General features: G+C 43.5%; 1 long non-coding RNA gene across 5 annotated transcripts in view; it reads left to right on the plus strand.

Annotated features, from left to right (window-relative positions):
- Positions 1 to 10758, plus strand: part of LOC138161123 (uncharacterized) — a 29667-nt gene that overhangs the window by 10097 nt on the left and 8812 nt on the right. For 4 of the 5 annotated variants that reach the window (XR_011168275.1, XR_011168276.1, XR_011168274.1 and 1 more), the window contains one exon: positions 9319 to 9470. This is a non-coding gene — a long non-coding RNA (uncharacterized lncRNA). Of the gene's footprint in view, positions 1 to 9318; positions 9537 to 10758 lie in introns of all 5 variants that reach the window. The other variant, XR_011168277.1, reaches the window with a different exon arrangement.

Raw genomic sequence — 10758 nt, forward strand, 5'->3', positions numbered from 1 at the left:
CCTTCCTTCCTTCCTTCCTTCCTTCCTTCCTTCCTTCCTTCCTTCCTTCCTTCCTTCTTTCCTTCCTTCCTTCCTCTCCCTCTCTCCCTCTCTAAAATAGTTAACATGCATTTGCTAATGTAGCACCCTTTTCAAGCTACTCTTCCCAACCTATACTCAAAGTTTGGGTGCCTGGAGTGGTAGCTCAGGGTTCTAGGGATACCTCTGTGGAGTGAGTTTATAGCGTTATTGCTCAGGAGTTCCCACCAGTATGCTCCATATTAATAATTAGCCAGCCAGACTTAATTAGCTTTTACAAAAGGTATTTACTAAGCAGTAAAAGCAATTAATACAAAATATTCCCTCCAAACCAGAGGTAGGTGGGTTCACCCGTTACATGAATGAGGACCCCAGGGTATATGGGCTCAAGTCTCAAGTACAGAGGGAGTGAGATAAATGAGGCAAAGGCAGGTCCTCCCACTCCTGGCTCTGGGAGTCCTTTTTTCCCCTTTTTGGAGTCCTCCTGAATTTCCTAGTGAGGCATGCTATTAGTATGTATGAGTCATGTCACTGGGCCAGGCTCCTCTGTTTGATGATTCTGAAGCTATTCAGCTCTGGTTGTGTCCAGGACCCCCGGACTGCCTAAACCCCTAAGGTTTGACTGGACACGTCCACCTTGGAATACTGGTTCCCCTAAGATTGGAGAGAACAAACTCCAGACACCCCATAGCCATATCCTCACATCTGCCATGGCTATGCAGGAGTTGGGTCAGCTCCCCTTCCATCCCCTCCCCCACCTTAGTTCTAATTCCTTAGAGTAAGAAAGCAAAGAAAATGAGAGTAATGAAGCAACTAGCGGCCCCTTTTGTAGGCCTACTCGGTCCCAATTTAGCAAACCCTGAGTCATCAGTCCTTCTGGCTCCACAACCAGTTAGAAAACTTTTCATCATCACATAGCCCTGACCCCTGAGTTAACCACATATTCACTTAGACCGAAACCAGGCAGGAATATTTTCAAATGCTTTAAGGACTAGACCTCATAGTCCAGCCAACCTAATCATTAAGCACCCAAAGCCAGGCACTGTACTAGGTACTAGGGAAACAAAAACCAAAGCAGAAATAATTCCTGCTGTGGAACTTATGTTCTACTGGGAAAGACAACATGTGCATATATATGTGTGTGCATGTGTGTGTATATATTATATATAGGATTATGTTTACGTATGTGTGCTTGACTATGTTACCTACAAACATCCATTTCTACCATGCTGATATCCTTGGTGACTGCAGAACAAATACAAACATACAGAATGAATAAATAAACTTTCTCTCTCTCTCTGTTTCTCTCTCTGCTTCTGTGTGTGTGTCTCTCTCTGTCTCTGTCTGTCTCTGTTTCTGTCTCTGTCTCTTTCTGTCTCTGTCTCTGTATCTGTCTGTCTCTGTCTCTCTATGTCTCTGTCTCTCTGTCTGTCTCTCTCTCTTTCCCCTCTCCCTACCATATAATCCTTCATTAGAACACAAGCTCCTTGAATGCCAGGAATGTTTTATTGCTCTTTCCCCCTTTAAAAAGCCTTAGCACTAGGGATGGCCAGGTGGCTCAATGAGTAAGAGCACCAGCCCCAGAGTCAGGATAACCTGGGATCGAATCTGGGCTCAGATACTTAGCATCACACCCAGAAATAACTGGCCGTGTAACCTTGAGCAAGTTACTTAACCCCAATTGCTTAAAAAAAAAAAAAGCCTTAGCACTTATCACAGTACCTGGCACATAGTAAAAGTTTAAGTGCTGGGGACCTGCCCTCCAGTAGCTTACATTCTGCTGGGGATTCTGTATACATATTTATTCTTTATGTAGCACCCATACAGTGACTGAGTCAATACAAAATAATAAGAACTAGATAATAGTATTGGGGAGGGGGTAGTAGAAGTTGGAGAGATTTGGAAAAGGTTCTTAAAGAAGTTGGAGTATGAGCTGGGTCTTGAAGGAAGTGAGGGATTTCCAGTCAACACAACTTGCATTTATTAAGCACTCATATGTCAGGTACTGTGTTAAGCAAGAGGAATACAAGTAGAAAGTAAGTCCCTGCCCTGAAAGGTCAGAGGCTCCTCCAAAGTTTGAATTCCAGCATTGGAGTGAGGCTTGGAAGTGAAACCTATGAGCTAGAAATGAGGTAGGAGTGTGGACATGGGGGACAGCCAATGCCAAGATGGGAAATAGAGTGCTGGATGAGAGAAAAAGAGAAGATGGTTTTGGCTTGACTGCATGGTGCTTCAAGGAGGGGAATGATGTGTGGGGAGGCTGGAAAGACACATTGGGGCTAGGTTGTTAAAAAGGCTTTAAAAGTCAAGCAGAGGTGTTTAGATCCTAGAGTAGGTAAGGAACCACTGATTGTTTTTTTTTTTAATTAAATCTTTTTTTCCAATCAATGAAAAATCTGTTTTTTCTCTTTTCTACCTCTCTTCATCTCCTCCTCTTCTTATTAAGAAAGCCAGAAAAGTAAAATCCTTGTTACAAACATGAATAGTCAAGCAAAACAAATTCTCTAATTGGCCATGTCAAAAAAAATTGTATGTCTTAATCTGCACTCTGACTCCATCATCTGTCTGGCACTCTGAGTCAATCACTTCTCTATCCAGAGGTAGGCAGCCTATTTCATCATGAGTCCTTTCTTTACTTTGAGATTTGAGGTCCCTTTTTGAGATTTACGCTTCTTCAAGTTTATTTTGTTTAGAAATAATCCTTCCCCTAATCTATTCTGCTAATTATTCCTCCTTTTCCCCTTTGGCTCCTGTTTCCTGTTGAGTGAAATATATTTGTATAGCCAACTGTGTAAATTCTTCCCAGTGCAGATGAGCCTGAGGTTTTTATGTCACCCATTTCCCAACCTCTTCTTCCTTGTTTGTATGGACTTCAATTTGTACACCCCAAATATGTGAGAAAATTTTCCCATCCTTCCTTTTTCCCCCAATAGTGTATTCCCCTCCCCTTCTCTTCTTTTAAGAGCACCAAAGTATAATAAAACCATGTCTAGACCTTCTGTCTAATTAAATTCCCTCTAAAAGTTCTGAGGGGATACATATCATTGCTCCATAATGAAGTATAAACAATTTATGCTCATTTAGTTCCTTATAATTGCTCACTTATGTTTACTATTTTATGTTTCTCTTGACTTCTGTGTTTATATCTCAAAGTTTATAAGTAGCTTTGTTCTTTTCATTAGGAATATTCATAACCTCTCTATTTCATGAAAAATACATTTTTTTTCCTCTGTAGGATTATACTAAGTTTTGTTGGTAAGTTATTTTCAGATGTAATATTTTGCCTTCTGAAATATTGTATTCAAAGTTCTCCACTCCTTTGTAGTCTTTGCTGTTAAGTCTTGGGTGTTTCTGACTTGTGACTCCTTGGTACCTGAATTCTTTCTGTCTGACTGATCGCAGTATTTTTTTTTAACCTGGAAGCTTTGTATTTGGACCATAATATTCCCAAGAGTTTTCATTTGGGGTTTTCTTTCAGGAGCTGATTGGTGGAGTTTTTATATTTCCACTTTGCCTCTGGTTGCAAGAAATCTGGGCAGTTTTCATTTATGATTTCTTGAAATATAACATCTAGGCTTTCTTTTTGTTTATACCTTTCAGGTACAATGATTCTTAATCTGTTTTCTTTGAGGAATTCTAGCTGAACTTGTGCCCAAGTTTTGTGTTTCTTTGATATTTTGCTTGTAGATGTTTTAGAGTCATTCTCTTCTGCTGGATTCATGTCTTGAGGATCACTGTCAACATAATAGCTCTTTATGATAGGATTCCTTTTTGGTTTGCTCATTCTTTCAGTTTCTTTCCTGACTTTGAGCTTTCTACTTCTATTTTTTTTTTGGATGGGGAAGGCAGGGTAATTGGGGTTAAGTGACTTGCCCTCTGTTTACTTCTAGAAGGAATGTCTGGTCTTGTCCTGCTGCTGTTGTCTTTGGGGGTTAAGTGTGGTGTTATTCTAATATTTCAGGGATAAGCCAGACTGGAGTCCTGCAAGATTTCAGTGCTCTCAAAATAGTCTGATCCAGGGGAAAGTCTTTTTTCTGTCCTCTTGGCCTGAGTTCTGTAAGTTCCTACCTTGGGTTTGGGTATGAGCAATACATCTGCGGACCTGCCTTGGGTTAGAGTTCTAGTAGACTATTGCTGAGCTCAGCCATTATCAACCAGCTGGGAATCTCAGAGCAGAGATTCTTGCTCTGGCTATTCCACAATAAGCTTCAGACAGCTGGAGGTTAGAACTCAAACCCTCTTCTATTTCTGAGGTCAGACCACACAACTGCTACATACTTCTGACTTGCTTTTAGCTCTATACACAGTCTGGAACCTGCAACCACTACTTATCCCAAATGTTGCCCCAATGCACTGGTCCCCTTCTCACGTCACCCTGGATCTGGCTGTGTAGGGAATGACAGTGTTACCAGTTGGCCCCTGTTTCTGCACCCTATATTAGATCAGGCCCCTCTATATACCGTGTTTCCTCGATAATAAGACACTGTCTTATTATTTTTTTTTGGACAGAAAAACACCAGAGGGCTTATTTTCAGGAGAGGGCTTATTTTAATGAACATTGACAGCAATTTTAATAAACAGGTAAATGTGAACAAAAAAATGTACCAGCAAGCAAATCACTGGGGAAGAACAGGATGACACGCTCACTGCTGCAGCTCTGATTGGATGCAGCTCGGAGTGCGACGTGCGTTTCACGGCGGGGGGGGGAGGCGGTGCATACAGAGGGTACCGTAATGTAGCGTGTAGCGCAGGGGATCACCTTCACTACAGTAGCAATCTCAATAGGGCTTATTTTCGGGGGAGGGCTTATTTTAGAGGAATCTTACACAGTAAGGGGAGGGCTTATTTTCGGGATAGGTCTTATTATCGGGGAAACACGGTAAGAAATGAGTTGGGTTTTTTTTTTTCACTTTTCTCCTTGTGCTAGAATGCTCCACACTCTTCTTCCTGGTTAGAAACCATACCTAGTATCCATAAGACCTACCATTCTGTTATTTGCCCTATGTTGCCCTGGGCTGGAAAAATGACTCACTCTGATTTTTTTTTCTTGGATTCCTGAAGAGGACTAGATCTAGTGCATTTTCTTGATCTGTTTGAAGAAATCAGGATGGGAAGATTGACTGTATTTCCTCCTGCTCCTCCCCCACCTTAACTCTGCTTCCTCCATATTTGATCTTAAGGAAAATCACTTTGGTGTCTGTAAAGGTGATGAATTGGAGTGGGGAGAGTTTTGATACAGGGAGATCAATTAGACAGCCATGCAATAGTCCAGGTGAGAGATAATAAGGACCTGAGCTAAGGTCATGGTTGAATGAGAAGAGGTTGGAGGCAAGAGATTTTGAGGAGGTGGAAATAGCAAAGCTTTCCAGTTGCTTGGATCTATGGGTAAATGAGAGTGGAGAGTTGAGTGTAACACTGAGGTTGCAAACCTGGTGTCCTGGAATGGTGGGAGTGGCCTCAGCAGAAATAAATGGGAGTGGGACAAAAGAACAAGGGCTCTTGGGGGTAAGCTGAGTTTGACGTCTCTTGAGTAGCCACAGAGGGGTAACTGATTTGAGTGTGAGTGTGGCCAGGCTGCCAAACCACCAATGGAGAGTAAGCAGTTCGTATGAGGATTATTTCTCCTTGTTTCTGTGTCTACAACCCGTTTTCTGTGTGGGTAATTGAGGCTGCAGTATGTGATATGACCCCCTTCTGACACACGGGTCTGCTCCCCACCCCCACCCCAATTCTGCATACTTTCCTGCCTCGCTAGATTTGTATTTGCAGTTCCTGAGGGCATGGCACATTGTGTTTGCAGAGCTTTGCACTAAAGACCCCAGTGATGTTTGAAGAGCCAAGGACTGTTCCAGAACAGCATCATTCTTTGTGTCCATGGCAGGAGGCCTCCCTTACAGTCTTGTCCATGGTCTCACAGACAGAAAAGCCTGTTGGATACCTGATCTTAATATCTGGTTCCATCCCCAAAGCTGCCATGTGGGAGGTAGGATCCAGAGAACCCTGAACTCTGCAGCCATATGAGGGTCTGGGATGCAGAACCCCCACCTTTCCTGGATTCTTCCACATAGTTCACTCCTCTGAAGGGGTCTCTCTATCTATCCTTAAAGACTGGAGTCTTTTGGGGCTAAGAACTCTGCCAAGGGGCCTGACTGCCAAACCACCGCTGGTATACAGACTTCAGCTCAGCTTTATTTCTTTGTCCATTTTTATATCTCTCCTCCCCAGACCAGCCCTGAATTTCCTCTGCTGCCTAATGGGGTTTATGTTGGGGCCTTTAATCTTAGAAATGAAGGAGCCAAGAGGAAATGGCCCCAGTCCCTCTGGTGACACTGCTCCTCTGCACCCCTCTCCTAACCCCATCATTCCTTTTGACTTTGTTTATGATCAATGACATACCTAATATGGTGGTAACAAAACGGTGTCTCACTCCCCCCCCCCCATATCGCTTAACCCTGATTGCCTCCCAAAAACAAAAATGAGAAAACTCCTACCCCCCACAGGCAAGATCAGTCTTCTTCTTCACCCCTAGATTTTTATTGACTACAATCTCAATATTGAGTCAGCAGATACATGACGATACATGTCAGCCAAAACAGCTAGAAAGATCTTAGACTGGAGAGACAGACAGACAGACAGACAAAGGCAGAGACACAGAGAGACAGCAAGGGCACTCCCAGGGATAAGGAAGCTCTAGTGACAATCTCCTCTGCACTGGTCAGCCCATATCCAGAATATGGTGCTGGTGTCACATTTTCAGAAGGACATTGATGGACTGGAGAGCAGAAGAGGGCAACAAAGATGGTGAATTCATGTCATGAGAGGACATGTTGGGGCAGCTAGGTGCTACGGTGGATAGAGGGGAGTCAAGAGGACCTGAGTTCAAATCTGAACTCGAAAACTTATTAGCTGTGTGACCCTGGTCAAGTCACTTAACCCTGATCACCTGAAAAAAAAAAAAGAACATGTTAAAGATTTGGAGAAGAGAAGACTAAGGGGAATACAGCTGGCTTCATGTATTTTATGGGTTGCCACATAGAAAAGGAATTAGGTTTGCTCTGTATCCCCCCAAAGGGATAAGACACTGGATAGAAGCTGCAAAGGGACAAATTTAGGATCCATAATAACAATTGACATTGATACAGGGTATCCTAAAAGTTGTAGTGTAATTTTAAGTTTATACATATAAGCCTTTTATATACTTAAATTTATATGCATTATGTTGTTGTTCAGTCCTGTCTGATTCTTTGTGACCCCATTTTGGAGTTTTATTTTTTCTTTCTTTTTTTTTTCTTTTTCTTTTTTTTTTTTTTGCTTTTTGGAGGGGGGAGGGCAGGGCAATTTCAGTTATGTGACTTGCCCAAGGTCACATGGCTAGTAAGAGTGTCAAGTGTCTAAGGCCAGATTTGAACTCAGATCCTCCTGACTCTTGAGCAAGTGCTCTATTCACTCTGCCATCTAGCTGCCCCTGGGGTTTTCTTGGTAGATATTGGAGTAGATTGCCATTTCCTTCTCCAGCTCATTTTACAGATGAGGAAACTGAGTCAAACAGGGTTAAGTGACTTACCCAGGGTCATACAGCTAGTAAGTGTCAGAGGCCAGATTTTAACTTGGGAAGATGAGTCTTCCTGATTCCAGCCCGGTATTCTAGCCACTGTGCCATCTAGCTGCCCTGATATATATTGTGCAGAGTATTAATAACTTATGCACCTGTATAAAGCTTCTAAATCAAAGTGCATTGCACATATTATTTCACATGTGTCTCATGACTACCCTTTGATGAGGTAGGTATGGCAGGAATCATTAACTCCCTTTTACAAATGGGGAAGCTAAGGATTGGAGAATGTCAACAACTGCCCCACAACCACATGGTCAGCGTCAGAGCCAGAATCTCCATATGTAGGATTTCCTGCCTCCAAGTGCAGCACTTGCCCTTAGTACACGCCCTCTCTTTGACCTAAAAGAAAATTTCCTAACAATTTGAGTGGTCCAAAAATGGAATGAGCTGCCTCAGGAGGCAGGCAGTCCTCACCAGAAGTCTTCAAGCAAAGGCTGGATGACCAGCATTGATTATGTGATAGACGGGGCTCAGTCATGGGCTGGACCAAGTACCCTCCTGGGACCCTTTCAGCTCCCGGATTCTGAGATTCTGTGACGGCAACAGCCAAGTGGCCAAGTTGTCAGGATGATGAGGTGCCTAGAGGAGAGACGTTGAATACATGACACGGCCTGCAGGCCATATGCTGCCCATAACATTCCCAAGAAAAGCCTGAATCACAGCAGAGATGGTGTAGTAAGTATGTTGTTGTTCAGTCATTTTGAGTCACGTCTGACTCTTTGTGACCCATTTGGCATTTTCTTGGCAAAGGTCCTGAAGTGATTGGCCATTTCTTTCTCCAGCCTCATTTTTACAGATGAGGAAACTGAGGCAAGTGGGGTTAAGTGACTTGCCCAGGGTCACACAGTTAATACGTGTCTGAGACCAGATTTGAGCTCAGGGAGATAAATCTTCCCGACTCCAGGTTCAGCACTCTAACCACTGCAGCACCGGCAGCCCCTACTATAAAATTACAAGCAGCAAAATCTTCCTTTTTCTCTATAAAACTGAGGTACAGTTTCCATAACCGCAATGTCACTAATACATAAAAATGTAATCGGTAAATATTTAGCAAAACTAAAATCCAAGAAAACATGGTAAATGTTACATTTTAAATATAAGTTGATATGCAGCCCTTAGGGATCCTTTATGCAAAGTTTAGTGGGCCCCGTTGCTATTTGAGTTTGACACCACTGGTCTAGAGAATATGCCTCATGAAGAATAAATGAGGGGCGGCTAGGTGGCACAGTGAATAGAGCACCAGCCCTGGAGTCAGGAGGACCCGAGTTCAAATCCGGCCTCACACACTTAACACAAAAACTAGCCTTGTGACCTTGGGTGAGTCACTTAACCCCAATTGTCCTCCAAAAAGCAAAAAACAAAAAAAACAAAAGAAGCAAGAAAACTCTAAATGGGGTCATGAAGAGTCAGACAGGACTGAACTAAAAGATACCCAAAGATGTACTTCTTACCCAGGATGCTTAGAGGCTCCCTTGCTGTGGGCACACTGGTGGAGTTACCCCCTATATGAGAGGAAGCTTGGTGTTGTATAAAAAGCACAGGACTCAGAATCAGCAGAGCCCCAATCTGAATCCTTCCCCATCCACTTTCTGGCTGTGAGACCAAGTGTAAGTTACTCCCTAAGCTTGGGTTTTGATGAAACCTGCCAGCGCTCAACAGGATAAAGACAGCGTCTTTCTTCACAGTGTGCGTAACGTTGGAGCACTGAATTGTCAAGGCGACATCACAGCAATAATCCTCTAAGACATGGGATGAATTATGATGATTGACTGCAGCCCATCTTCACCCAGACAGGGCAGGACCAGAGCGGTCCTGCCAGGCTGAACGCCCATTGAAGGTACGGCTCTTTGCACAGGCGGTCCCACTTCTCACTCCTACCTGGAGTCTCTAGTTTCCTTCAAAGGTTAGTTCAAGTGCTGCCTCCTACGTAAAACCTTTACTGATCCTCTCAGCCGACAATACCTTCCTGTTGAATGATGTCATATTTATTTTGTATAGGTCTTACATACATGTACACACCGTGTACATGTAGCACCCTCATTGCAGCTTATACTCCAATTCACACTCCTAGATTTGGTCTGGGCAGGAGCGGGGTCTATGGTCCTAAAATTACGGCTCACAAGCCACCATTGGCTTGCTTACTTTAACAGTCTAATCACAATTAGCTCAAAGGCATTTAGAGATGTGGTATCAGAAGAATGAGGTACCATAAGAAATAGGGCAGTTAGGTGGCTGAGTGGGTAAGGTGCTGGACCTGGAGTCAGGAGGACCTGAGTGCACTGACTGTGTGATTCTGGGTGAGTCATCTAACCTCTATTTGCCTCAGTCCACTGGAGAAGGAAATGACCACCCACTCCAACATCCTTGCCAAGAAAACCCCATGAACAGTGTTGGTGTGCTGTGGTCCACAGGGTCACGAAGAGTCAGACACGAATGAATGACTGAACAACAACAAATCATGAGGATACTAGTAACAAAATATTCTCCCCTTCAATAAAATTAAGGTACAGATTTCCATGACTTTACACAGTGTCCCTGTTAGGAAGATTAGAAGAGGGGAGGCCAGTTAGGAAAGCACTTTAGCAGTTCTGATGAAAAGTAAAGGAGACTTAGGCTAGGGTGGCAGCAGTGGGAACAGGTTTGTGATTACAGTGAGAATCATTAGCATTTGTTGACAGGTTCCATGGGGGTGGGGTGGGGTGAAGGAGTCACAAGAATCAAAGACAGCATCAGGGTTATGCATCTGAGTGACTCAGGGATGGTGGTACTCTGAACAAAAATCAAGAACCCAGGGAGACAAACAGGTTTTGAAAAGATATTAGGCTTGTTGAGCTTGTGGTATAGGCAGAGTAGTCAGACAGAGATTCTAGCTGACAATTAGAAATGCAGGTCTTGTGTCTAGGGCTAGAGATATAGGTTTGTGAGTCACTTACATGGAGGTGATAGTTGAAGCTATGGGAGTGGATGAGATCATCAAGCATCAAGAAAGAAGAGAGGAGAGGGGAGGAGGGAGGAGAGGGGAGGGGAGGAGAGGAGGAGAGGGGAGAGGAGAGGAGAGGAGAGGAGAGGACCAGTGAGGAGGAGAGAAGAGAAGAGAAGAGGAGAGAAGAGAAGAGAAGAGAAGA

This window comes from Petaurus breviceps, unplaced genomic scaffold, assembly GCF_028583685.1.
Source record: "Petaurus breviceps papuanus isolate PSGF00001 unplaced genomic scaffold, PetGlider_PUasm1.0 183, whole genome shotgun sequence".
In the NCBI taxonomy this organism is placed as follows: domain Eukaryota; kingdom Metazoa; phylum Chordata; class Mammalia; order Diprotodontia; family Petauridae; genus Petaurus; species Petaurus breviceps.